Below are 27,772 nucleotides of genomic sequence, written 5' to 3'. Positions count from 1 at the left end.
AAAGCTAGTGGTCAGCTCTCCCACGTAAGGGAACCCGAGGGCACTCTGTTTTACAAGCTTCCCCAACAGAGACTTCTTTACAATACTTCCAGGGTGCTACACATTGGTATTAAACAACTCATCTTACTCACTTTCCAAGGGAATATACTGTATAAGCTTCTTGCCTTCCTCCCCCGCCATCGCTACCCCTCTTCTCTCTTTCTACCCTTGCCCCCTTGTATATTGGTCATTCCCACTAATAGTCTTAGGAAAAATTACCATCCTATCTAACCATTCTAAATTGCTGCTGGGAAGAAGCGATGGTTTAAATAAGAGCGTGCTTCCCATTGTAACAGGAAGTAGTAGTTAATCGTTTCTTACCAAAAACAAACAAAAAACCCCCTAGTCTAATAGAAATACCTACTAAGGAAAAAACTCAGTGAATTTCTTTAAACTTTGTCTCCATTTCCCCTAAAACAGAGATACTTAAACATAACGATTTAGAAGAAATATATGCTTGTATTTACCCCAAACTGAAAGTGCAGTTTGTCCATAAAGCGACTTGGGTGTAGTTGGAGGAGCCTAGCAAAGAGCAACTGAGGCACGCTCGTTCTGCTGTGTCTTACCCAGTCCCCCCAACAGACGGGTACAACCTCCCTCACTGCAACTAGAGCTCACGATAAAGAGTATTAAGCATTTTCATGTTGTGCGTCTCTAACAAAAGTGCTCTGCTGAGCTAATTAATTTTTTTCAGGAGTGCCCTTGCTCTTGCATCGTAGGGAGGTGTGGGTTTCTAACATATCAGGGCCCCGGAGCTGTGGCGTCGCTCCTCACCCTGCTCGTCCTTTTCCCTTTCAGCCGTAGGATGGGTAGAAGAGCCAAGCTACAGTTTGTCAGCCAGGTCTCTCCCTCCTCTCTGCCCTCCACCCCCTTTCCCTGTGGGTCCTGAACTGCTTTTCTTTCTGCATACAAATTGCTACCCTTATCTTGCTTCAGCCCTGGTCTGTCTCCCACTGTGGAAAAAGTGAGCTGCTTTTTATCTTAATTTCTCAGCGTTCCTTGCAGTTCAAGCTCACAAACCATGGCATTTCACGGGCAGCAAAAACCAACCTCTCCCTCTGGCCTACGTTTCCAGCAGCCCTCTGCTCACGCTGACCTGGGACAGGGCTGTGCCTGTCCGCAGGGGCACACGTGGCCTGTTTTCCGTTTCGGAGCAGCTCCGTCGTGCTGCAGTTGCCGGATGGCTGCGGGCAGTGAGGGCCGCAGGCTCTCTGCACCCTGCTCAGCCTCGAAGCCGCACCACCGAAGTCGGAGGTCTGCAGTACTCCTCTTGCTTAACAACATACTGATGCTAATACCACAGTCCCCGCAGTGCGCAACTGGGTATTGGCACAGGAGGAATCGGATACTCTCCCCAAGCCTTTTTGTATACTGGACACTTCAAAGTGCACTAATCATTTTTGGCTACACCTTCCGCTCTCCCCATGCCCTTTGGAAACAGCTGGGCTGAGGGAAAAGCAGGACCACAAAGGTATTTTTATTATTATATTATTACGTATCTTTGAGGAATACTCAGAGTGCTCACAGTTTTGGAGAAGTAAGCCTTCTGGTGGCTCTCGTGTGAAGTCCTAGTGCATCCATGGGAAGGCAGCGAGAGGACAAAGCTTTCTTTCACACAGTGCTTTCCTTTCAGAAGGAAAGGAAACTTTATAAACAAACTATTTGGCCCCACGCTGAAGCTTTTTCTACAACTCTTATTTTACCAAAAAGTATTCATTCATAGTGGAGCTTCACTAGGCTCATTAGGAGCCTTTATAAACAGCTTGACAAGCCATCTAATCCTACTAAAATGCCCATTACCTTTAACCTCTGCTTACATTTAATTCGCAGATTCTTGTAGGCGTTCCTTCGAATAGGTTTCAAAGACGTAACGCTGCAGCTATATCCTAACATTTTTTAACACTGGTAACTAAGTTTGCTTCTTTTATCGACGCTGACAGAGGTCACACAAATAAACGACCAGCTTTCAAGAAACACTGGAAACTTTAGGGGCCCGCTGTCCTCATCAAGATTCACAGCCTCTCCAGCGCGTGTTGTTCAAAGGCATCGACCTCTCGACATCATTTAAGGCGCGTGGTACTGTTTATTTTGCAGACTTGTCAAAAACACACTAGTTTCAATGAAGAAAATTCAGTAAGACAGGTCCATTTCCTGCATTGTTCTAGTTCCTTTAGCACCTTATCTTTTGTAAAGCTGCGGCTGGAGACCTTAGCTCAGCAAAGCATTTTGTCATATGCTGAACTCCCATTTAAATAAAACTGCTTCATTAAATCAGGGCCTCTGCGGTTAATGATTTCTGCACCACTGAGAGGAAAGATGGACAAACCACAGCTATTTTTCAGATTCGGGCAAATATTTGAACACAGTTCAATGAAAAAGCACCCTTGCAGAGCAAGATGTTATATTAGAAGCATAACCTCTAGCCTAAAATCAAACAGACAACCTTTAAATCAGTCTTCAGCTGATCTTAAAACCATAAAGAAATATTTCTTTCCCGAATCAATTCATATTCAGTAATAAAAGAATAACAGCCCAGAGATTTTGCTTGGACTGGTGGACAACTCAACTGAAGTCCAGCAGTGCGACAAGTGTATCTTTGCCGCATTTGACTGGAGTTCAATAAACTTGTATTGATACAACTGCCAAAGGCAGGGATATCGTTAACAGTTTCATGAAGGCAGAGCGCTCGGTGAGATGAAAGACAGCTGCCGGTCTGCAGCCATAGGACTGTACTGTTACAAGCAATGAGAGGTGACAAAATTTACTGATTACTGGTTGTCATCTGACTGGTTTTTCTGAACTGAGTAGATCTGCAGTCTAATGAAGAATTTTCTTGGGAATGAAACCTGCCCCTATCCTTCAACAGTCTTGTGCCTTTCCACACACATGTACACTTTTCCTTATCCTTTTATGGATTTGCTTTAAAAACCAGAACATAATCTATCAGAAAATCCATCCAGGCCACAACATAGTAAAGTGAATTTGCATACATCAGACCAGCTGCAATATCTCATCTCCAGACATTTGCTAGTTTCCATAGGAAGAAAGGTAACACTGAAATTCCTAAAAATAAATTCTTGCTTCATTTCTTGAACGTTCAAAATTTTTTCTTGAGCTCTTGCGCAGATGCTTTACCTGCAAAGTTTTTTTGCTTGGTTTTGTTTTAGGAGGAGGACACTGCCATTATGATTCCACTGGGGGAAAAGCTGTATGGAAATCTCTCTATATAAGTGGCTCACCTGGGCTACTGATTTTACTCCGTCCCTTAACCACGTACTGCAAGTCAGTCATCAAACAAATCGAAGATTTCCGGCAGCAGTATGGACGGGCATTTCAGACCAGTTTACTTCCTAATACCCCTCGGAGCCTCAGTCCTGCCCCCACAGAAATCAAGAACAAAAAGGATCATATACCAAGAGGAAGGCATAAAAGCTATTATGAAAACCAAACAAATGAGAGAGTGTCAAGCATCCCTTGCCAGTGTAGCAAGGGCAGCCCTCAGTAATTTCAGCATGATCCAGTTCTCTCTCTCCTATATCAAAGACACATTGCCATGCAGTGATCTTATTTTGCAGCGAGTCATAGCACCAGGTTCTTCTTGCAAAACGCCTACAAGCTCTGCTTTCATTTCAGCCCCTCTGTCGGTAGTTACCCAGTAACAGGCCAGTCCCTCACTCAGCATGCCCAGCACAGCTCTGCTGTTCTGGCTTCACCCCAGCTCAGAAGCTAAGCGGCTGCTGCACGTCACCCCCCAGGTCCCTGTGGCACCAGCCCAGGTCAGCACCTCACCGCAGCAGGGCCGGGGCACCCGGGGCAGGCACGTGGAAGAAACGCAGGCCCTTATCCCTTCCAGACGGATGTCGGGGGTCAGGCTGCCCACAGGCACGACGGGCAGCATCAGCCGCTCCAACAGTGCCGAGCCTTCTGCACTCACTCCCCCCTCGCCTTCCGTACAGAGTCGAGCAGGTCACCGCCTCTCTCTGCTCCTGCTGCTGACAAACCTGAACTCCGGTTTTTCCATGTAAAGCCACATAGAAGAGATTGGACATCTCCCATCGGGAACACAAGTCACAAGATTTCTGTTCATGAAAGATGCTTGAAGAGCCAACAAACGTTGCTCTCCAACCCCCAAACTACTAGTATTGCTGCAGCAGCTTCCAGGAACGCAGGGATATGACAAGCTGGTGCCGCCTGTGCAGGTGCAACACAGTGTGAGCAGTGCCTGCAGAAATAAAGAAACAGCTAAGTCAGGGAAGGAGAAAAGATTCACGTTCAAAGTTCATTTACAAAAAATGGGTTTGAAAGAGTCACTGTGCAACAGAGCCAGAGGAAGAAGCTCTGACGACCCGGCCCTGAGCTAGGCCCAGAGCGCTCCCCAGCACAGGAAAGCCCGGCGGCACGTGAATTCCCCATGCTCAGAACCCAGTTCGCAGAAGCACAGCAGCACGGCAGAACTCGTCGGCACCAGCGCAGACGATAACCCTTGGGCACACGGGGACGGTTGAAGCAGGTACCTTCCAGGGAGAAAGCCTCTGCCACTTGGTCTGAGGAATAAAATCCTTTTGCTGGATAGACTCGCGGTCAGTGGCTGGGCAAGGCCCGACACAGCCAACACAGAGTCCCGTGAGCAGCCAAGTGCCTTTCAGCTCCTGTCATTCTTCCCTAAGGCAACACAGTGGCACATCTTTAGAGGTCGTCAACCTTTCGCTGAGCAATTAGAGACCATCGTAAGTGGATTTATCCCAGGAAGGAGGAACAATTAAAATTTAATGGAATAATACAAACATATCCAGATATTTATTAACAATAAGTTAGTGTGGCAGAAATAACCGTAAACTATAGAGAATGATATGTCTGGGATTCATTTTTGCTCTGCTAAAAGTAATGCTGGAGCAATAAATTTCATTTTATACTTAGTAAATACTGCTGTGATTTAATGTAATTTCAAACAAAAGTAAGCTATTGATGCACAGCTTAGTGATATATACAGCCATCTGAGCTTGAATCCATAATAACATTTAATCATTTGTTTGTTATAGAAGGATATTATTTTCCTGTTGGATTGCCTTTAATTAGTGCTAACAGAATTAAAAATAAACACATTTTAAAATGGACAGAGCATTAGATGTGCTATTAAACTGGTTGTCATGCATGCCTGAGATTTTAAGGAGGTTTTCTGACGGCAGTCACATCTGATGTGACTGAGCGTCTGTTCGCAATTTTCTTTCCTCTCTGTGGGAGACTTTGCTTCAAGGATACTGGATCAGATTGGAACTGGAACGGGATTCAATAATTTTCCTTTCTTTTTCTTTTTTTGGAAGTGCAGCACTCAGCACATCATCACATCGGGCCGCTGGGTTCTACATGACACCGCCTGCTTTCCCCGTGGTAGCTGTGTATGCTCCTCTTGTCCTTCACTTTTGGGCCTTAGCAACTCAAGCGCAAGGCAAAAAACTAAAGGGATATTTTCTCTCACCAACATAAGTTTCATATATTTTTTAATAAAAGAACTAGACTGAAATCAGACAAAAGGTAAGATATTTTAAAAGATTTCAAATAGACTCTAAACTCGTTAAAAACACTGTGCAAAAGTTGCTAGATTTCTCTATATCCAACAAAGCGTACAAGATACGAAAGAGCACTGTCCCTACGCCCTGACAGAAAAACGGAACAAAAAATGTCCAGATGTAGGTAAATCATCCGCCTTTGCTTGTTCTGATCATTCCAGCTCTGACTCTCCTGACAACCCAAACTTGCACAGTGATAAATGAACTCTAAAATACGTTTAGCCACACGAACAGCTTAATGCCAGTGACAACACCCAAAAAGCCCCAAAGCTGAAAATCTTCCATTCCTCTCTGCCACCACAAACAAACCTCAGTGATAAAAACTGAAGGAAAATAACAAGCGATTAATAGTCACAAGACTCCGATGGTTCTTTGTCACGCAATGGCAATCTACGTAACCTTTCACACAGTCTGTGTTACTGCATTAAGGGTTTATTGTTAAAAATATTTAAACCCGCCAGAGGTCGGGTGAACTAGAAGAGGACAAGGGCTGGGAGAGCCTGGGTGCGATGGGGCTGAGCAGCGGGTCTCCCCGCCGCGCTGACCTGGGCAAGCTCCTTTGCCCCCTCCCTCGGCGTTTCTCCCTCTGTAAAAAGCAGCAACTGTTTCCTTTGCCAAGTGCTAACTAGAAACGTGCACTTAACAGATGTAGCACCTATTAACACTTGGTTTTACAGGATTACGCCGCGCCCCAAACCCCATAAGGAAAGCTTGACCTCGTTGGCTATCTGATCGACCCTGCTAAACATCTCATTGCCCCAATGCAGGTTTTCACACAGAGCAAATCACATTGGTTTCACCGAGAAATCTTGCAAAAGGATTTCTCAAAACAATACAGCATTACAAGATGTGGAGTCCCTATACATGTCTATAAATACTTAATCCAATTGAAAAGTTGGCAAATGTTAGCTATGCTTGCCAGATATTTTTGTTTATTTTGCAAGACACATTTCACTTAAAATTTTTTTTTTTTTGCTTATACAAAAAGTACTGAAAAAACTTCACCTGAGAAGCTATTCATATGCATCAAACTCCAGGAGAGAAAATAATGTGTCTTCCATTTATTGCCGTGAGAAACGTCCTATATTGCAGAATTCATATTTGGTGCATGTGTCTGTATGCATGTGCATTATTTAGAGAGGTACATGACATAGACCATTCCACATCTTCGTTACACTTCTCTTTATGTTACTCCAACTTGTATAGAGAGATGGATCCAAGTAATATCAGAGCTCAAAGCATCAAATCATTTCCTAATCCACAGCATCACACAGCTTGATTGCTATGACTTTATACAGCTTTTTGGCAGCAGTACATCTACTGTATTTGTATTTTAGTTCACATGCCACTTTCAAGGCTCCGATATTTCAGTAAAATTACAAATTAATGAGATAGGTAGTCTCTGTTGCAGAGATAGCAGCAATCTGTAACAGGGTACTGAGAAAAGGAGTAATTTATTGGCTCACGGAGGTTCCAAGTGAGCAGCCGCATTAGCGTAACTGCAGGAGGTCAAGAGACTCATTACCCAGCAGTTATAAGATATGCAACTCAGTACTTTTACAATAGTAGCATGTACATGCAACATCCACACTTTAGGAAATGCAATTATTTGGGCCCTTACTTCGGCAGCACCTTTGAGTGCGTTTCACAACCCGCCTGAAGCCTACGGGTACCCACTATAGGGGTGGCTCCTGGCTGCGTGCCAGCACCGCAGCAAGTCTGCTCCCAATAACCACGTCGTCTCACACGCTGCCGTGCTACAGAAAGTCCTCCCCAACAGCAGTGTGGGAGGGAAAGAGCGAAAGCAGCAGAGCGCTGGACATGTGCTGTCCTCTGCCTGACATTCCCCAGCTTGCCTAAGTAATGCAAACATCACCTGCACAAGCAGAATACTGACCTTCATTTGGCCCTTCAAGTCACAAAAGCTTGAAATGGGTCAAATATATTCTACCTTCACCGTGAAAAACCACAGGCTGGTACAACTGTTAAAGAGAGATCCTGTTAATGCCCGAACTCTTCTTTTCAGTTTGAACAGCAAAAGAATCAGGGAGCGGGCTTGAAATTTGGGGGTGGGGAGAGAGGGAAGGGAAGGCAGAAGGGTGACAAGAAGGAAAAATAATGTGTGTGTGGCAGGTGGGAGGAGAGCCACAGCAGCAAGGCAGCATTTACACAACCCATGTTCTTCTCTGACTGAGGAGAAAGCGTGCTGAAAGCCTTCGCCTTGGGTAAAAACTAAGTCTATGACATGGTGCAAAACAGAATAAATTAAGACCCAAGGGATTAGATCCAGGTAAGATAAAGTGGCACGGCTCCACTGATTGCAGTGGCTCTCTGTCATTTTGCACCCACTGAGGATGGTCCTAAGTCGTTTTAAAGGACTTTACTTCCAAAAGAATGGAGTCTACAGACAGTCTGAATCTTATTACTGTAATTCATTCACACGGGGGGAAAAAAGACTCAGACAACCTTGCAGAAACATACAGTCGTCACGTGGAACAGCAACGCCAGCAGGGTGAACAGATACATTGCTTAAATTGGCTTACGGTTTGGCTGGCGGTTCTGGCCTCTCCTACCCCTTCCCTCTCTGGCCAGACCTACCACATCCTTTGTTTATGCAACAAGGGATTAAAGCAGAATCGCACAAGTGTTTTTGTCTAAATTAGATATGTAGGATGCAATAATTGCTGCTGAATATGCTTCACCACTGATATCAGCAAACACCTTAATTATTAATTGAATTTCTTCAAACTAACTGTATCAAAGCCTAAAACATCAACTCTCATCAGAACTGCAGCACTCCAAGACTTGAACATTATTTCTAATTAAACACATGGGTACCTATATGAAAGAGAAAGAACACGATCTCAGTTATTTTCACAGATTTCAGATGTTCCTTAAATTTTGCAAGAAGTCATCTCTCTTAAGTATTGGGTTATCTCTCATTAAGAGCTGATTTATTTTTTTAATCGGAAACATCAGATATTGCCTTTGCTTAGAAGTATTCTGGCCTAATTTTCATCTCACCTAAAAACAGCAACGCCAGACTACTGTAAAATCAGTGCAAGAGTAGAATCACAATCAATCTGTAGCCCAGTACTAAGCAGCCTTACAGTGGCTTAATTCAGCTGATACCCCTATTATTCAAGCTTTTTATCATTCTCAAATGTTGACTTCAATTTTTGATGTTCCTTCCCCTCAGTGACAATTTTTTCATAGAACACATAATTACACTGTGGAGCTAATTGCCCCAGGATGTTCGGAGACCAAGAGCATAAATGGGTCACAATAAGATCAGAAAATAGATTAACAGAAAACAGGTTCACCAGGGAATACTGAGTACGAAAGTTCAACGCTGTCTCTAAGTCAAGGTCCTTAAACTGAAGGTCACTGCAAAGACAGACTTTTCCTACTTGCCTGTTTTCTTTCACAGACTAGCCCTGGCTCCTTTACCCTGCAGAAAGGCACTTTGAGGCAAAATCCTGCGTTACACAAGCCTTTGGTCTGACCCCAGGCAGCTGTCCCATGTTCTTAATTTCTCTTGAGGGTCATATTGCTGCTTCCTTTCCTAAATGCATGGCAGCAGACTCAGAAGGGACAGATGTTCAGCAACTGGAATTTATAAGGATGATATGTAAACTAAACTGTAGGAAACCATTAACTAGAGGAAGTTACATAAAAAGAGGGCTGCACAGTATTAGCAAAAACTTGTTTAGCTCTTTACTAAAGTCCTACTGAAAAACAGCTAAATAAAACTGGGTCAGTCTAAAACTGGAATGCATCATCCAGGTGCAGGGCTACTATCTCATCTAAACAAAACCCTTGAGCTTTTGCACAGAGTTTGCCGTTTGCATGAAGGCCTTCCATGACGAGAAGTGTCTCAGTCCACTGCTTCCCAAATCCTCGAGGCTGGGAGTTGAACGAGTCAGTTTGTCCATGGCCTGAAGGGCAGGCCCAGCTGAGCGGGCGCCGAGTGGGCTCTGCTCCAGTCTCCAAGCACACGTGCGAGGCACACGTGCGAGGAGGCACTGCAGAGAGCACCAGCCCCGGGAACAGGAAGTCTCTGGCTGCCAAGACCTCAGTGAATCAGTGGGAGCATACAAGGCAAATTGTGCTCTCATCTAATTCCATTTTAAAACAGAAAAATCCATTCAAACTTATAAATGTAGCCTAGAAACGTAACAGACTTCAACAAATTAAACCTGTGAGGATGAGGACTCTTTTACCCCCACTTTGCAATCTGAACGGAAAGATTAAGCTCCTACCTGCATCCCTGATCACATCTTTTAGGCCAACAGTCACGGGCTTACATTCTTGAAAAGCCATTTTACCAGAATACTTGAGAGGGGTTCCAATGAATCCCCAAATGAGTAATTACTCTAGAAGTCTATAGAGCTGTGTGTCTAATTATTTCCAAATTGCTGTATGTATCCTACATATTAAGATAAACATAAATTATTAGTATACTCACAGAACAAAAAGGGAACTGATGAATTAAACATGCCATCATTTTATGAAATACTCATGTGACCATTTCTGAACTTCCAAACAATTTTAGTTTTGTGTTGTTATATATTTCCTCATCTTGATTCTTCGTTAACAATGCATGTTAAGTTTTTTAATAAATAATAAATTTTATTTTATTTAATTATGTAATAAAATTATGCATTTATTAAATACATTCCTCTTTTTAAAAAGCAGCCTGGGTGAACTTTACACAGCCACAGTTTTGAATCTAGCCATTTGGACAATTGCTTCAAGCTGAGATACTGCCCCCAGCTTGAAATCAGCAAACAAACAGGAACTTCCCGCGTCCTCTGAACAACTGCCATGATGCAAAGTCGAATAAAAAAATCCAGTGATGTATGAGATGGGTACCGCAGTGAGGTGGAGTTTTTATTTCTGCTTTTCTTTTGCCTCCAGCACTGCGCCATAAAAATCATATCCCCATTTTTAGCCTTGCTATGCAATTAAACCAGAAGAGCTTTTTCCTGTCATATCTACAGGTTCAGAGCTTAATCAAGGCAGAATGTTCTGAAGCATCAATAGTGAGTGATTATACCTATACATATTTGCTCTGCATCCTTCCAACATCTTGTTTAAAGGACTAAATAGCAAAAGAGCCCATCAAAATTCTTTTAATATGCATGCACACGACTATATACCTGTATTTATAGAGTCACGCAACAGCATACTAACACATACACAATCTTAGGTGAACATACATAGAGAATAAGCAACTCTTTAAGGCTGGATTTTGATAATAATCCAAATTAAGATAGTGATATGATAATGCAGTGAGACCGAGTTTTAACTGCAATGTCTTCAATTAGAAATTAGTGATGGGTGGATTTCAAACGTTCAGGGGTTTAAGAATCTAATGTCTGGCCAAAACGCATATTCTGCCTGGAATCTCTTCCTCATCCCCAGCCCTCACGTCCTCTTTTCTTTCTCTCCTCCTCCCATACTCTCTACCTACACCCACTCGTCTCCAGCAAGCCCCTGCCTTTTCTTATCCCCTTAGCTGGCTTTCATTCACCTTCCTTTATATAGCATTCCACTATTTTCCCCACTCCTGATAAAGGGACATCTGTCCCATATCTGGAAAGGATAGAGATAAAAAGCCCTTTCTTAAGAGGCTGTGACTTTTGACCATCCTAAGTTGCACTGCAATGTTGAAAATACCCATACCTTCTCCAAAGTTCAAAAAACTAGCCTTGCAGCCCAGAAAGAGAACTGAATATCCCTTTCCTGGAGACAAAAGTCCTCCTGGAAGACACCAGTAGGTCCCTCCAGCCCTATCCTGAAATCAAGACAGACACATTGGTGCTGACCAGGGCTCCCCACCAAAATAAAAATGAAGGTGAGATGCAGAACTTTACGTTCATAAAGTTAGTTCATACATTTCTTTTAAAAGGCAATGGAGCGAGTGTGCGTCAAATCAGAGAGAACTTCTGGCAAGCATTGCTCACACAGTGTTTTAAGCACTCATCCTCCCTCAAAGGGTGGCCAAATGACCCAAGGTACAAATCACTTTCTCACTCAACTTGTCATTTGGAAGGACACTGTGAAGGATAGCATACTGAAGGAGTCTCATATGCTAAACCTCCTTTCTCCCTCATTTTTTATTCACCACTACATCTGAAATGTGCAAGTGAATCTCACATTGAAGCTGCACATATATAACCATTTCAGCAGACCAAAAAGAGCCCTCCGTGTATTAATTTGTACTAACAGTATTTCTCAGAGCTGCCCGGTAAGATCAGAACCCACTGTCCCGCAGGCCGTACGAATATATATATTTATACATATATATACACACACACACACACACACACACACATATATAGGTATTCTGTCCCTGCCCCAGGTGGGATTGCACACTGGCTGCTTTCATGATCTTGCACTAGTGTACATAAGCTGCAGCTATCTCTGCTGATATACATTGTATATGTTTGGGTTTTATCACTTTTTCATGGAAATTCGGTTCAGTGCTCAATTTGCCCTAATTTAAATGCTAATTTCAGTGAAGTGGTTTAACAAAGCAATTATAGAGAAAAGGCTCTAATCTTTCAGCGACTGAGCTGGGAAAAACTCAGACTGCGGTAGACAGACTAACAATGCAAACGCAATATAAGTGATCAGTTTAACACTAATGAAGTTGGTTGATAAGGGATTCAGTTACAAGGTGACAGATAGTTCAGCCTGCTTTTCTAAATATGTAACACCAAAGAACATCACCACACTAAAACCTCATGCAAGCTTTAATAGTTATACTTAACACCCTCTTTTGTTTTCTACACTTAACACCCACTCCTGTTTTCTTTGTTAATGAATGTTTATCAATTTTATTTAGGACTTCTGAATGTTAGATAAAATCAGATACTCTGGAAAGCATTTTGCTATAAGTATAGTTAGTGAAGATAAGTGCCAAGTGCCATTAAACTGGTTTAACGCTCCCTCAACTCCCTCCCGAAAACATCTTGCTTTCTTCTGTCCCCTCCCAAACGCGTTGTCCCCCAGTTGTACAACCCACTTCCCACTGCGACAGGGCCGCGGGTGGAGGGACCAGGACTAACGCGGCTGCTCACCCAGAGAGAAGCCAAGGGTTAAAAGAGTGGAAAAGAATCCATGAAAAGTGGTCAGGAAAGACTTTTGGCTATGAAGGTAAGGCATATACCTTTTCACTTATTCTTCAATCTGAAGAGAGTCCATTAGTAACAAAAAAGGCAAATTATAATAGATGATACATAATTTTCCTGAAAGAATTATTGCAAGATCAAGTTAACCGATGACGATTTCCAAAGCCCAGGTTAGCCTTTCCTCTGTTGGTCATTCCCCAGTGCATCACTAGAAACATCTGCATTGTGTGATGTTCACAAAAAGCTTCATTTTGTGTAATTAAGAACTGCTGTAGCATAAACAAATATAATTCCTGTGAAGCCAGTGGAATGACACCTGTTTAACCAAAAAGAAATTCTCTGTGTGTACAGCAAAACTCTGCAGCCACAGAGTATAACAACACTTCAGAGCCAACGGTATATGATGAAAATAGTGCGATACACAGACACGCATCCCTTTTTCATAAGCCATCAGAGGAAAATATCTACACTGAAAATCTTGAGCCGTGTAACCAGATATAGATGCATTCTGTATGCATTCTCTAACCTCTGTGGTTTACTCAATAAAGCAAGGACTTGAGTAGCTCAGTCAATGGGGTATGGATTAAATTTGTATACCACCCAGCCAGTGCCAGCGGTATGACATACAACTATGATGCACATTTTAACTTCCCTAAACAGGTGGGCAGCTGAGCTAGGCCTCCCTCTTGCTCAAATACACAGGCCAGCGCAGCCCTGTGCTGGCTCACTGGACTAGAAGGCAATGCTGCATACGACAGCAATACGTTGCAATTCCCAGGTAACGGGGCGAGACTGCAGCTCCAAGATCCACCTCTGAGTTCCTGGGCTGTCCCGGGTCGTATCTTAAGGTGAAAGTAAACCTGATTTTCAGAGTCTATGAAATGTACTCAGCAGTTCTGGTTACTGGACACCTCTGAAAAAGACTTGTCTCTCCTTTCTGCCCACTCCATTTGAGCTTTTAAACAGGCAAATGTTGTTCTTTCTGCAGCAATATAGTGATACAATGGGGGAAGGGAAGAGAATCTAAGACAGAAGAGATGACAACAATTCAATCTGAATACACAGTAACACCACTCTCCTCCACTCCTCTGACCTGTATACCCTCATCTTATTTTTTACACGTCAACTGTATTTTCATCTGTCTGAACTAGCTTTCCAAGCACAATGGAGTAAAAAATACGCACTGTGTCTGTAAATTAGCAAGAGGCTTTATCTCTAAAGCCACAATGGAATTTCCTTTGGTGCAAGATGAACTTTTATTGTTTCCATTCTCGTTATAGTCTTCTATTATGTTCTTCCAGAGATCTCAGTGACTGTATCTGCCTGTTTGTGTGTGAACATGTGTAAAGAAGGAAGCAAAGCGGCTGCAGAAGAACAGCATGAGGATGAAGGATGACTTATGGTCAAAAGACAGTTTGTCTAAACTAAACACCTTCTTATTCTTAGCATAGGGAAGGATCACGCAACTTGCTCATTTTCATCATTAAAGGGTGAACAGTTTAGCTCCACTTTGTAAGCAAAGCAGCACCCTGCTTAGTGTTCAATACAGTGCGGGGGGGAGATAGGAGCTTTACCAATATCAGCACCAGGCAAAAGGCTCATTGATACTTACTCACGTGGAAACATCCATTTTGACAGCCAACAGTGTTCTTTAGAGATTATGTCCATGCATTATTGCTTCTGCTGCCTGAAGGCACAAAAAAACTAACCACGAACAGCTCCGGAAGGCCACAAAGGTATCTGCACAAAACCTGCATGTGTTGGGATAGCGATGGGGTAGCACACCAAAGGTGAGCAAAGCCAAACACAAATTCACACTGGGCAGAGTTAGCTAAAGAAGAGAGCTCTTCGTTCTCTCCGTCTAGCGCAGCCATAGCCCCACTGGAGACAACACTCTGCGTTCCCACAAAAGCAATCAAGATTTTGAATGCTGACAATAGTTCAGGACCAAACTGTTTTCACCACTGCCCCGTGAACGGCATATGTCCTTACCATGCATAGCAAGGACTACTAGTTAAAACTGCTGTTTGAGAGCTGCCAGCCACTGTCAGTCATGTCCAATAAAGCCAAGTTTCCTTGTGTTATTTAACGCAATCCACTAACAGATACTCACTTCAGGAATTAATCAAGAGCGTTCACCACGTGCTGCAAAATATGACAATGAAGCAAGTGAGGAATGTCGCCAAGGTCTCTAAGTCTCTTGCTGAACAACATGAAGAGTCTTTTTGGAAAACATCATTCATGAAAAGTGATCAAGGGAGAGAAGTGCAATACAGCATGGGCTCACCCCAGCCTTCCCAGCAAGGACACAGCATATGCACTGAGTATGGGTAAACATACAGAAATAACTACAAAGCTTTCTGATGCAACTCACTTCAGGTAGGTAGGAAACCGGACCAAAATGCCAAAGATTTAAGTTCCTGATCCAGTCCAGATCCATGCTTTGTACATGGTTCTACTCTGTAAAAAGCAGAGTTAAAACTCTGGAGCTGAAATGTCAACCTGGGAACATTTAGTTTTGATTTAACTCAACAATCAATTTTTCTGGCATTAACTTTCATACATTTTAAAGAGCAATACAGTCCTACCATTAACTCAATTTTAACTTACTCAGTAAAGTCCTTATCTGATGCAGTTTTCATTAAAATAAGGATTTTTTTTTTAAGAAAACAAAACAATGAATACAGCTGTCCCTCTCTGGATTTTTATAAATCAGAGGTTTCATTCAATATATTGATCTTTTATAATCTTGCCCTTGACTTCAAGAGTAATTTCTAAACAGTAGAGAGAGCAGAGCTGAGTTTATATACAATACGACCAAATTCTATAAAACAAGTCTGATTTAAGTCCACAGTGCTTTTAATGAATCAGAATAAAACTTTATGTGAATTTGGTCTGAAATGTAAGAAACACATGTGCTATACTAAAGTAAGCTTGACAAAAATCACATCTGATTTTGATTTCACATCACTGATATCTAATATAGAAAATTTGATCAATTTTATTTTTTAACATTGTCAGTTTGCCTTTGAGTTCTCATGTTTACTGGAATTCAGAGCTGCAAATGAAGAAAGTTATCAGTTTATGTGAATAAGACACAAAAAGGTTTGTTCACAACTAAGGCCTGTCAGCAGTTTTACAAAGGGGCGGTGGGTGTAACCGCAATTGCTCCTGCAAGCAGTTTGCCATCACAAACCCTGCTGGCCCACACTGGATCTGTCCCACGCTGTCCTGCCAGACAAACAGCAATATTGTAAGTGCACTGACAAATCCAGAATGGAGAGGCACATTGAAACAAAATGAGGTTTAATGCTTTTGAACATACGTGAGAACAAAAGATCGCTGACGTGAGTCCAGGGCAGCAGGGTGTCGGACTAGAAAACCCAGATTCCCAGCACTTCAGCATTCAGCGCTGTTTGGATCAACAATTACCCACAAAAACATCCACACAACACATGCAATGAATTTAAACTACAAATCCATACCTATTTGATTTAAAATAAATATCTTAGGATAGTAAGGTAGCCTCCCTTGACAGAATTTGTTTCATTAAAGCCTTCTTAAGCTTTACACAGCCCAGTAGGCATAGTAATTTTATTTCCAAATAAGTTAAAACAGCTTTTGATCTGGTAGAGCCAGTTAATTACAATCAGAAAGGCAAGAAACTAAAATATATGTAAGTGTGCCGGGCAATTCATGTCATCTCACCATAATTATCCTACCTCAGGGTCAGCTCAAGTTGCTCCTACAAAGGCTGACTTCCTCTGAAGGGCTATTTGTCATGGGTGCTTGAATCTTAATCACCTCCTCAGATGGGCCGTGGTGTGCCTATGCCTGTGATCATGTGGAAGCTTTCAGGCCCCTTCTACTGATGTTAGTTATTAGCTGGCTCCATTCCAGCTGGTATGTGGAAAATCTCCTGAAAAGCCAAAACATTTAACAGCATTTCAGTTGACGATGAAGAGTTCTTTTGAGTTTAAGTACTTACAAAAAACGGACACAGGACATGAGAGGGCAAACCCTTGTTTGATGTTACAGTGTGAGACTCCGCGGCGCTCCGGAGAAGCCTTCGGACCTAAGCTCTGCAGATGCAAACAGAAGACAGGGAGCTTACTGTACTCCCGTACACCGCAGCCCGTAGAGTCATAGCGAGGCTCTTGGTCCCTTTCCAAGCACGGCCAAGGGAATGCCTTTCTCCGCAGCTGCAGCAGGATTGCATTCCTGTCGTAGTGTGTATCTGTAGTAACCTCAGCAACCGCATACATGAGCGACTCACAGAAAAGGCTCTGGACAGCAGTTCTGAAAATGGTTTTGGACACGACCCATGGGGACACTTGGGATTTGGGATGGCAGAAGCTGGATGCTGAGCACTGCCAGTGGCCTAGTACCTGCAAGGTGTTTCAAACAGTGCTCCATAAATCGACAGACCTAAAGTCATTATGTGCTGCAGGTGGGAGTTGGTTTTTAGGAGGAAAAAAGGACTTTTTGTTAAAATTTCTGTACCTTTAAAAGGTCATATTTTGAACACATTTTATAACAGCTAGAGAGACAGCAATACGAACCACACAGTTCTCTATAATTGGCCCTCTAATACCACAGGAAGCACAAGATTCAGTTTGTTGGCAATCTTCTTTGGAAACCTGTGGAAGGTAGCAGCGAGATTCATGGCAATTTCCCTGGACAGTTTGGAGTCTCACTACTAAAATACTAGTGCAGGAAAAGAACAGGACTACCTCAGTAATAACATACTGCTCAATTTCATTCCTCTAGCTTTAATAGTATGTCATAATTTTTAATTACAATATTTATTGAAGTCCACACACGGCAACTAAATTTCAGCTCTGCAGTATGTGCCAGGCTACCTCTCAGCAGCATTAAAACAAAAGCAAAGAAACACCAACCGGCTGCCTACTTGTTCCTAGAAACAAGAAAACATCTATCAAATCTTGGCACGAACAATTCTTATTTCTGTTTTATCTATTTATTCTCCTAAAAGCATCACTGAAACAATTCACAAGATTCATAATCCAAAGAAAAACAATTTAAACCCACATCTGTAGAAAAATATTCATTCATAGAAAATAGTAATTTACCTGAAACCTACTTAGGAAAACACTGCTGCAAAATTCATATAATAAGGCTGTCTCAAAAGAACTGAAAACCATTATTCAGTGGTTTGTGTTCTCTGGGCACAGACCCGCATGCTTATCAGATGAAGATGAACACAAAGCCAGGAGGAGGATGTTCTCGGAGGAGGCAAATCTCAAATAAACAGCAACCCCGGGCTAGCTGCAGACAGCGAGGCCCTCAGACCCCCTGCTACAGCCCATGCTTTTGAATCATCTCTTGCTTACAAGCGGGGCAGGCATGGCAGAGGAGGCTAACACAACATTTGTTCATCAAATCCAAGAGGCAAAGTCTAGACCATCTTCAGCAGTTCTGTTTGCTTCAGGGGCAAAAGCTGTGTTTGCTTTACTTCCTTTACCCTAAGACCCTGGGGATAAACTGCCCCAGGATGAGCACATCTGTAAACCCCTGGGGTGTGCGCCCAGAGGCAGAGCAAGCCCAGCAGTTCAAAACAATCTTCCCTCCTTACAGGCCTCTCTGGCAAAAACAGTGAATTGAATCAGACTTTCAGGTCAACCCTTTAAAAACTTGTAAATCCCAGTCTTCCACCTGGAAGTTTAGTTTCCTGTTTCTTTTATTTGAAGACTATACTGCTGAACTGGATGGAGGTTTGCTTATGCCAGCTTAGCCCACCTCAGGGCTCCCTGAGAAGTATATGGATGCATCCCCACCACCTTCGGTACTGGCTTGTTTGATTGCTACCACTCAGATTTCTTTTAACCGAGTACTCCAACCCCCCATATACACACACAGATTTGGCATATCTGTGGCATATTTGCACATGCCTTTGACATAACCTGAAGGCCTCCTTCCTTCTTCTACTCTATTCATGCAAAAAAAAATCTTAATTCTGATTAGAGACGTTACAGCTCTGGAGCCCTTTAGTACCCCTTGCTATGAAGCCCGTTTAGAGTGCTCCTCCTGAGCAACCACTTTCAGAAACAAATAATAGAAGACCACATCGATGGTCAAAGCCATCACTAGTGTTCCCTCTGTTGGCACCATATCTGTGGGCTGCTACAAACACCTGCTTCCTTTATATGCTTTTGAATGGGATAGGAACACCTTTAAATAATGTGGGACTGGACTTCCAAAAGCTACCTGAGCTGGAGACTGCATCATGACAAAACAGTGAACTTCACTCCTCTGCAGGACACTCTCACATCCCTTATTGTTTCAGATGTTACAGAGGCCTTCAGTCAGTCTCGGTGGTGGGGAGGAAAGGAACGCAGGATGCTCTAAGGGCAGGCAGAGGGGACAGACTCTTTTCTGGAAGATGCTCTCACTGCTCTCACTCCAGATTCACAGATACTGGTAACACATGGGACTTGCTTTCTTTGGCAAGGCTTCAGGGTTCTTCATATTGCCCAGGGGACAAACAATCACAAGGGAATATTTTAGTTGAATGGCTCTTGTGGATATTAGAGAGCTGGAATAATGAGGACAAAGTAAGGAGCCAAAGAGGGACAGGACAAGAACAACAGACTCCTTAGGTATACTTTCAGTTCCGAGGGCAACGCATCCACAATTTCTGTTTTCATGAATAAGATGAAGGAATAATATTTCGCTTGTCTGTGCTCTCTTGCCCATCATTCCATTCTCCCTTGGTCATTGAAAAGTGCAATCATTCTCTTGCCAGGGTAACGTCAGCAGTAAGGCCAAAGGTTCATACGCCAGTGAAACGTTAGTACAGATATAGGCAAATGCTTCATGGAAGGATTCATGGTCAGTTTAACCTACTGCCATTTTACAGGCTGACAGGGTGAACAACAGATGTGGGAACAAACTACTCCAGGTGAAAGACTCGACGCAACAGTCGCTGGCTGTAGCAGTGCTTGTCCTGGGGGAAGTGTCGAGCCACCCCCCTCCCTAACGTTACACACAACCGCAGGGGACATAAAAAGGTAAAGAGCGCACACAGGTGCCAGGCGAGAGCACAGACACAATCCAGCAGGGCAGCTGTTAATCAGCTTTGTGATTTCTTTCTTATTTCTAATTAATAGATTGTAAATTATCTTACAAAATTTCCGTTGGAAATATCTGCTATCAGCAGATATTTTTAAAGTTTTTGGCTCTGAGAGATTTTGAAAGTACCAATATAATACAAAGACAAAAATACTCTTTAAATAATTTTCTAATGCTAAACTAAAATTTCTGTTTAGTTACAGCAAGTTAAATTAGATGAATAAATATATAGAAATTAGGCAAATTAAACAATGAACAGATAAAGACGGAAGCCAGCACGGTGCCAGGTAGCATTCAAGCCAGAGACTTAAATATGAAAACCTCCTTTTCTCTACCCAGCACAGAGGCTACTCAGGCAATTTCACCCATCAGTTTAAATATATTCATATACAAAAATACACACTAACAGAAGAAAGAGTTAGGAAAATACAACCTGAGGTGTCCTTCCCATTTTGCAGGCTGCCACTCGTATTTTTGTTGTCAAGGACGCTCAGATCTTTGTCTCTAGAAAGAATCCCCTGAACTACCAAATGTGTAGTTTTACTACACTTACACTCTGTAGGAGACCATGTTTCCCTCTTAATATTTTCCTAGACAGCATATTCTTCCTTAGTAGTCCAGACCAGTACGACAGACATCCTTTGGCCGTTAAATGGAGTGACAGTCCGTTGTTCCCTAGCTATTCCTTCGGTCACTTCCTAAACTCAATAACAAAGCAAAGCTACCCATACCTACTTATTCTACCAAAAACCTCTATTTAAAGCATGTTTTCCTCACTGTTCCTTGAATAGGGTTCAATTCGGCCTACAGTTCCCTAACTTGTCATTGCTACCATTACCCGTTCCCTTCGCAGTAATACTGCTTCCAGTACTTTCCTCCCTCTATCCAAAACATACATTTGCAGCCACCTTTCTCAAATGGATACAACATTCACTGAGCCATGGGACTTCCTTATTAGCTCCTCTTTCCCCATCATGGCTTGCAGCAAGACTTCGTCCATCTCTGTCATTCATAAAGCTGCAGCACATTAAGCGAGGAAATAAGCATGAGCTACGGGAAATGCCTCGCTGCTGTTCAGCCATCTTTCATGATGGTCTCCTCTTCATCTTTTATGTGATCATCTTTTCATTAATTATATTAAATATAATTATATTCACCTGCCCACTGTCAGTCCCCTAAATTGCAGCCTACAATTTCTGCGGAGAAAATGCCAACCCATCTAGGAAAAGGAGAGAAGATCAAAACCGACTTCCCAAACCGCCCTGAGGCGTTGCTTGGAAAGCCTGGTAGAACACACGGTATACAGGCGGTACCAACGCACGAACCTCACGCCCAGTGGTAGCAAGCCCCTTTGAAACATGCGGCTTCCTCTCCCCTCTTCTGCAATCTTTTCCACTTAAAAGTTTTTTTTCCTTCCTTTGATTTCAGGTGCTTGTGTTTTACCTCGCTTCCTCCTTTTTTTCAGAGCATGTGGACCTCACAGTCTCTGCTGTGCTTCCATCACTAGTAATCCTTTCAGAGAAGGAGATTCTCCACCAAAAGCTGCTTGGCAACCTTCCTGAAACTCCAGTTCATCTTAGAAGGCTGTAACTCAGCAAATGAATTGAAACAGGCCGGCTTCCTGCTCCAGCCCCCATCAGCCCTGGAGCAGCGCTTGGTGGCATCACACTCAAACTGGGCTTTGTTTATAGGGATTTGGCTACAGGACCCTGTTTCCACTCTTCAGTGTCTCAAACCCCAGCTAAATCACAGGTAGCTGATATAGCCGCTCCCCTACTGCTTCCACCAGGGAAGAGACAGGGGCACTGGGGAGGGTAGAGTCAGTCACAGAGTCAGAGATGGTCACCGAGGAAGAGCAACTCCCACCTTCTGCCTCCCCGCGCTTCTCCAAAAGGCTCTCCCCACTGAGCAGGTGCCCCGGCACGCCAGCAGGCTCAGGCGCCCGCCCTGCACACCCGCTCGGTGATCCACAGCTCCTCACATGGCTCCCTCGGCCAGGGCCCTGGGACCTCAGGCCTTTGGATAAATGCAGGCTCTGTGTAAATGAGAACCCAGCAATGTCTACAATATCATCCTGATTTGGAAAGTTTTGTGCTGTAGTTGAGCTTCCCTGCTAGACTTTTCTCCCCTAGAAAACTGCAGCCCGCCTGTTTGCTTGCTCTACTCATGCAAGTGTCATAAGATAATCATCACCCACCACAGACTGCTCAAATTAGTCATACGGCAGTTACATCATAACGGCTAATTGGCCTGATCAGCTATTCTCAGTTGAGACTATTTTCTGAATAATCTTTGCTTGTTCTTGTCTGTTTATGATTTTGTACTGAACCAGCACATCTATTGCCTAAAATACTTGTTTGTTCTTGCTAATTTTGTATTCCCACAGCATCTAGAGTAGCTCACATTAATAGAAGCTGCAGATTTTCTGATTTCCTTAACTTTTCAGGAGCTGGCTCACATTCAGTGTAATTTAGCTGAACTGACCTTGCTCAGCTCAAAACAACAAACAGGCACCAATTCCTAGCTTGTACTTTACACTAAAATGACTTATTCCATTAGCAGAAGAAAATTGTTCTTTTTAATCTCAGATCTAGGATGTGTCTTATGCTTAGCAACATGTCTGAAACTAAACAGAAGTGAAGGGAGTCTAAGGCATTAGCACAACATACGTACTGTCTTTTATCTCTAGTCATAGTCATATCTAAAGAGAGCCAATATGTGGAAATGCCAAGGAGTGCCAGAGCCACGAAAGCAGAAGCTCTCACTCCCATCAGCCACAAATCCTTCCCCATCACCTCTTCTCTTGCTCACTGTAAACACCACCGCTAGGGCTCATGATCTGGACGCTGTTTCCCTGACTTGCAGGGGAGAAGTCTGCTGAAGAGCCTTAACTGCTGGTTCTGCTCATTGAGCTAAAGTGCCTTTACGGGCTGTCATAAAGCTGACTGCCAGATCTCTCTCTTTGCATGACAAACATAGGCTTGCCTTAGCTGAGCCATTGAAGTGACTGCTGAAGATCATTCTTACACATTGCTTTGACTGTGTTTTATTTTCTCTCGCCTCTCTCTTACCCATCTCACTGAATGCAAGCTACCTGCCTCCAGACTCTTGTAATCTCTCGTTCACCATTACCGCCCCTTCCTCTGACCTCTTCCTCCAGTTGTCACCAACCTGAGCCTACTGTCACATTTCCAGGCAAGAAATGTCAAGCTTTCCGCCAGGCTGCCACTGACATAGGGAAGCAGATTCCCCAAACTGCTAGCTAAGTTCCTTTATATCCTTAGTCCTCTCCTTGCCCTTGATGCCTACAAAAAAATTCAGCAGGTCTTGGGCTTCCTGGGTAAGGTGCCCAACATTCTGTGCTTTAACTGCTCAGCAGTAAAGGCCTGCAGCACTTCTGGGGTTCAAGCACTAGTGAACAGCAAATATAAACACTCCTGTTATGAGCTGGTTTAAACTGATGCAGGCAATAGTCTGGAGGGAAGAGAGGCTTTAGAAAGTGAGGAAACAGTTACATATCCCTAACAAACAGAACTGATTATTTGATGGGAGAGGTTTCCAAGGGTGTCAGGCAGCAAATCCAGAGGACAATAGCTTGATCAATGGAGCTGATCAAAAGAGAAGAAAAGCAGAAATGCACACTGAAAAGCCAGAAGAAAGCAAGCCAAGGACATGGAGCAAGCACTAGCAACATGGCCCCAGGAAAAGTCAAAAAAGGCAGCTTTTAAGTGAGCTTTTTTGAGTCCTGCTGTCTTCAGGAACATAGGCCTTTGTAAATTCCTTATAAATACATAGGATTCCATCAAAGTCACCCTTAACTTACCAATTTCTTCTTAAGTGGAACAACTGAGAGAAAATCTCCCCCCCCTCCACTTTTATACTAGCTTCTTGGGTCAAGAAAGGCCACAATAATAATTATAGCCTCAGCAAAGAGATGATTCCTTCTACTAGAAAACATTATTTGAAGGGACCAAAGCTTTTCTGGTAGCAGCTACATATATGACAAGACCTGAAATTTTTGTTATTAAATAAAAGAGGTTTCATCCTCCTCTGATGTTAATGGATTGATATGTGTTCCGTGTCAGCGTTTGTAACATATATTTAATCTAGCTCGCTGACTCGTTCAGGATTTAAATTGTTCAGGACAGCCACTTTTTTGTCTCATTTATAATACCTAACAAAGAAAATGCCATGATACAAATAGAGGGATGATTGCAGCATTTTGTTATAGTAATACTCGCTTTCTATTGTCAGCAAGCTTGACTGATGGCACATTGTTCTTGAGAAGAAAACAAAGAAACTGGGGACTAAGAGGACAAGTGATTTGCACAGCATCACAGAGTAGATTAGTAACAAGCCTGGGACACAACAGGCTGCATTAAGGGCTGGATCCAAGTAACAATTAACTCTCAAATAATTTGCTAATCTTAATTCTCTGTAGCTTAGCCCTGTTTTTTGCCTTTGAGCTCAGGACTAGCAGCATTCATTCCTTGTGACCTCCTAACTTACTACTGCGGGTGGTGGGGAGGGTCCCCTACCTGGTCTGGCGGTGTCCCCATGCAGCAGAGGCAATCCTGTCATCACCAGCCCTGCCCAGGGAATCAGCTGGTAGCCAAAGGCCAACTGCCCTAGAGCCGAAAGTTGGTCTCCTGCTACCTCCCTCACTGTCCAGTAGTTACTCCGACTACCTTGGAAGCATTCAAGATGTAAGATCCCTGCTTCAGTTAGGCAACTCATTATCTTCTTTAGAAATAGAAAGTCCCACTGAGCTGGGAGACATCATATTCTGAAGTAGCATATTAGTGGTGAGCATACATTCAGGTAGAAAACAGAGCCGTACACAGCACGAGCTCTTCTCAAGTTGAAGCATATTCTTAAATTATTGTTCCCTTCAGCTAGAGAATCATGGAGACGGTTGACCCCTCTCAACTCGATTTGATTGGCATGTCTGAGGAAAAGGGCACCATCTGCGAGTAGAACCTGCCTCCACCTTTTTGCTAAAAGAAATAAAACCATGTGAGCAGCCAGAGCCAAAAGCCTTTCCTTAAAAATTAGGCAGTTTAGATGCTAGCAATATAAAGAGAACAAGAACAGAGTTGTGAGAAGTTTTTCTCCAGAGTCTCCCCCCGTTTAGAAAAGGCACTCTTGGAGCTCTCCTGACTTTTGAAAGGAAGAAGCTACATTATACTCAAGTGACACGCTGCACTTCTGAAGGATGAGTGCGTGTGAGGGGAGGGGGCACAGTTCATTTGACAAACAAACCAAAACACTAATGCATGTTAGCAAACATTCCTGTGTAAAAGGAAAGACAAGAACTGTGTGTGTGTCTGTATGTGTGGGCACGTATGTGTGTATCAGAGAAAAGCAGTTGCAGATACAGGGGTAAATGAATGCAGCCACTGGATAAACCATACCATTATTAATACTGGTTTGGTTCCAAGCTTATCAGCTGTGCCACTACAGCAGAAGTTTCTGATTACGCTTTTTCCATTCTAGCTACCTCCTGGTGACAATGCACTTTACTATAACATTGCTCCCCCCCACACACATCTTTTTTGGACTTTCCTTACCTAGTGGCTATGATGTACCATAGGGCAGATCTTGTGATTCTTACTCAAGACAAACATTAATGAATTCCTTCAAGATAAGAGTATTAAGCCCCTTCACTTATTTTCATCCAAGAGAAGCCCTTCATTCTGTAAAAATCGTGCACAGTGAAAAAAGAAAAGGCTGATTCATCTGCAATGCAGCTAACCCTTAATTGCTTACTTGCACTGTCAAGCTCTTTATGCTCACAGTGCCAACTTGCCGTTTGCTATTTTGGCTAATTATACCACTTTCAAAGGAAAGATTGTTTTTACAAAGCTCTGAAAGAAGGGTAGGAGGCATTGTATCAGTCTCTTGCATGTTTCATATTACATATAATTAGCCTCCAAATTCAGAGAAGTCTGAGGAAATTACATCTGCTTGGGGCAAGGCTGAATCTGGCCCCAGAACACAACCAGTTTTGTAGGGGAGGCAAATCTTGCCATTTTTGCTTTCTGGCCTCTGCTGTTAGTGTCCAAATGAAAATTAGCCAAGAAGCAAAATCTATTGGCAGGGCTGAAAAGTACGTGCATTCAAACCTTCCAACATTATTAAACATATGAATAAAACCATTCAAGATAGAATCAAATTCCCTGCCAGGCGGAAAGGCTACTCATAGGCAACCAGGGAGATTCGCACTGTAACTCAGGAACTGTACAGCTTCAAACTGTCTCGTTTGAGATGTTTAGATAACGGAGCCCCCCGAGATTTTCTATTCTGCTCAGTCAGTGTGCATCAGTATGATAGCCAAAGAAAAACTTGACACACAAAGGATTAAGATATGCTTTTTTCTTCGTAACTACAAGGGAAGGGGGAAAATGCCTGAAGGTGAGAATGGCTTGCCCTTGCCTTTATAGCTTGCAAGTAATCAGTGTGGGTGTTGATATTCAAAACTGAATTTCATAAAAAGCACGAAGTATGATTAAGGCACCAAAAAGGCTGGAGAGCATCCAGCTCTTTAATTACTATCGTATCAGATTTTTAAATGCTGATGAGAGCAAGTGTCAAACATAAAGTACTGTATGCAATAACAGCATACTCTGGGGACTGCCTATTCACGAAGTGAATGAGTGCCCAGCAAACTGACTACAATGGGGAATTACAGAGATTTCATGTATTGAAGAAAAACAGTGCCATTAATTTACATGGAGCCCAAACAACTTGAAGGCAAACAGCAAAGCCAGTGGTGTACTGGGAAAACAAGATACAAGAGCAGATAGAATGAGAATCTGAGAGCAAAGATCACTTGGGTTAAGCATAACCCAAATCCCTTCTTCAATCTGAAGGATGAAATCTGCCAGACACCTTTTAACGAATGCTCTCCCAATTACACTAGCATTTGGATTCAGCCAAACCTAGGAGATCTAACCGAATTCCAGTCTCCACTATTTTCAAATTTGCATTTACAAGAAGACAGTCTGATCTGAAAGGAGCTGAAAAGGGGAAGATAACAGTACAGGAAAAGAAAGTTTCCTCATCATCTTTTTGTGTACAGCAACTAAAGCATAAAGATATCATGCATGTCTATGTTAAATGTAGATAGTTGCAAACCCAAAGCCTGCTATGCACTGATTGAAAAATGCATGTGTCGTGGCCACAAACCCCAAACCCTGCACCTTGGAGGAATATCATATACGGGAGATCAGAAAATACGGGAAGTATATATGGATCTTCCAAGGACACATCCAGTATCTTTAACTGAAGACATTCTCTTTGCAACCACTATAGATCACTTGGTATTATGTTATCATAACTAAAATTTTTAAAGTATTTCTGCTTACGATGTAATCAGCAAACCTTCTCTGTCCATACATTGGGCCATCCCTCAATACAGCAGTCAGAGAGATGGGTTTTGCAAGATAATTTGGGATGACCTTTGCAAGTAGCTCTTTACTCTCAACCTTCCATCTGATATTGTGTATCCCTCAAACCCCGTCACAAGTGCATAACTGGGATACTTCACATCACAGCCTTTAAACTTGTTTGCCCAAAAGAAAGAGACTTCATGGGGAGAAGGAAGAAATTTCTTTGGGGTGTGCAGAACGCAGGATTGACGATTCAGCATAAAGGGCTCATAAACCTCTAGAAACGGAGATTAGTCTTGGATGTCTCAATAGCTATGCAGAAATTTCACACAACAATTTGTTCCTGCCTGAATATAATCACCCTAAAGACTTTGCAACACAGGATCCTTCAGGAATAGCTGCATTAGAGTGATTTTGGTCAACGCACAAACCTCAAAATCTTTCTTCTCCTCTGAGTTTGATCAATGACTGGAGGAAACATTGTAGTACCTCACCTTCTCTTCCTTTCCCAAAGCTACTGAATGCCTGCCTGAAAGCAGCTCCT

At 42.8% G+C, this 27,772-nt stretch overlaps 1 long non-coding RNA gene across 1 annotated transcript; it reads right to left on the bottom strand.

Annotated features, from left to right (window-relative positions):
• Positions 1–2,105: 2,105 nt before the first annotated feature.
• On the bottom strand, positions 2,106–16,664 carry LOC138068129 (uncharacterized). The gene is made up of 3 exons (XR_011142775.1): positions 16,468–16,664; positions 4,554–4,746; positions 2,106–4,261 (listed from the first exon to the last, which is right to left on the bottom strand). It is a non-coding gene; the product is annotated as an uncharacterized lncRNA (long non-coding RNA).
• Between the last annotated feature and the right edge of the window lie 11,108 nt (positions 16,665–27,772).

Source organism: Struthio camelus, chromosome 9 (assembly GCF_040807025.1).
Source record: "Struthio camelus isolate bStrCam1 chromosome 9, bStrCam1.hap1, whole genome shotgun sequence".
Classification (NCBI taxonomy): Eukaryota; Metazoa; Chordata; class Aves; order Struthioniformes; family Struthionidae; genus Struthio; species Struthio camelus.
The sequence above is the reverse complement of the archived record's forward strand: the minus strand, read 5'-3'. Positions and strand labels throughout refer to the sequence as shown.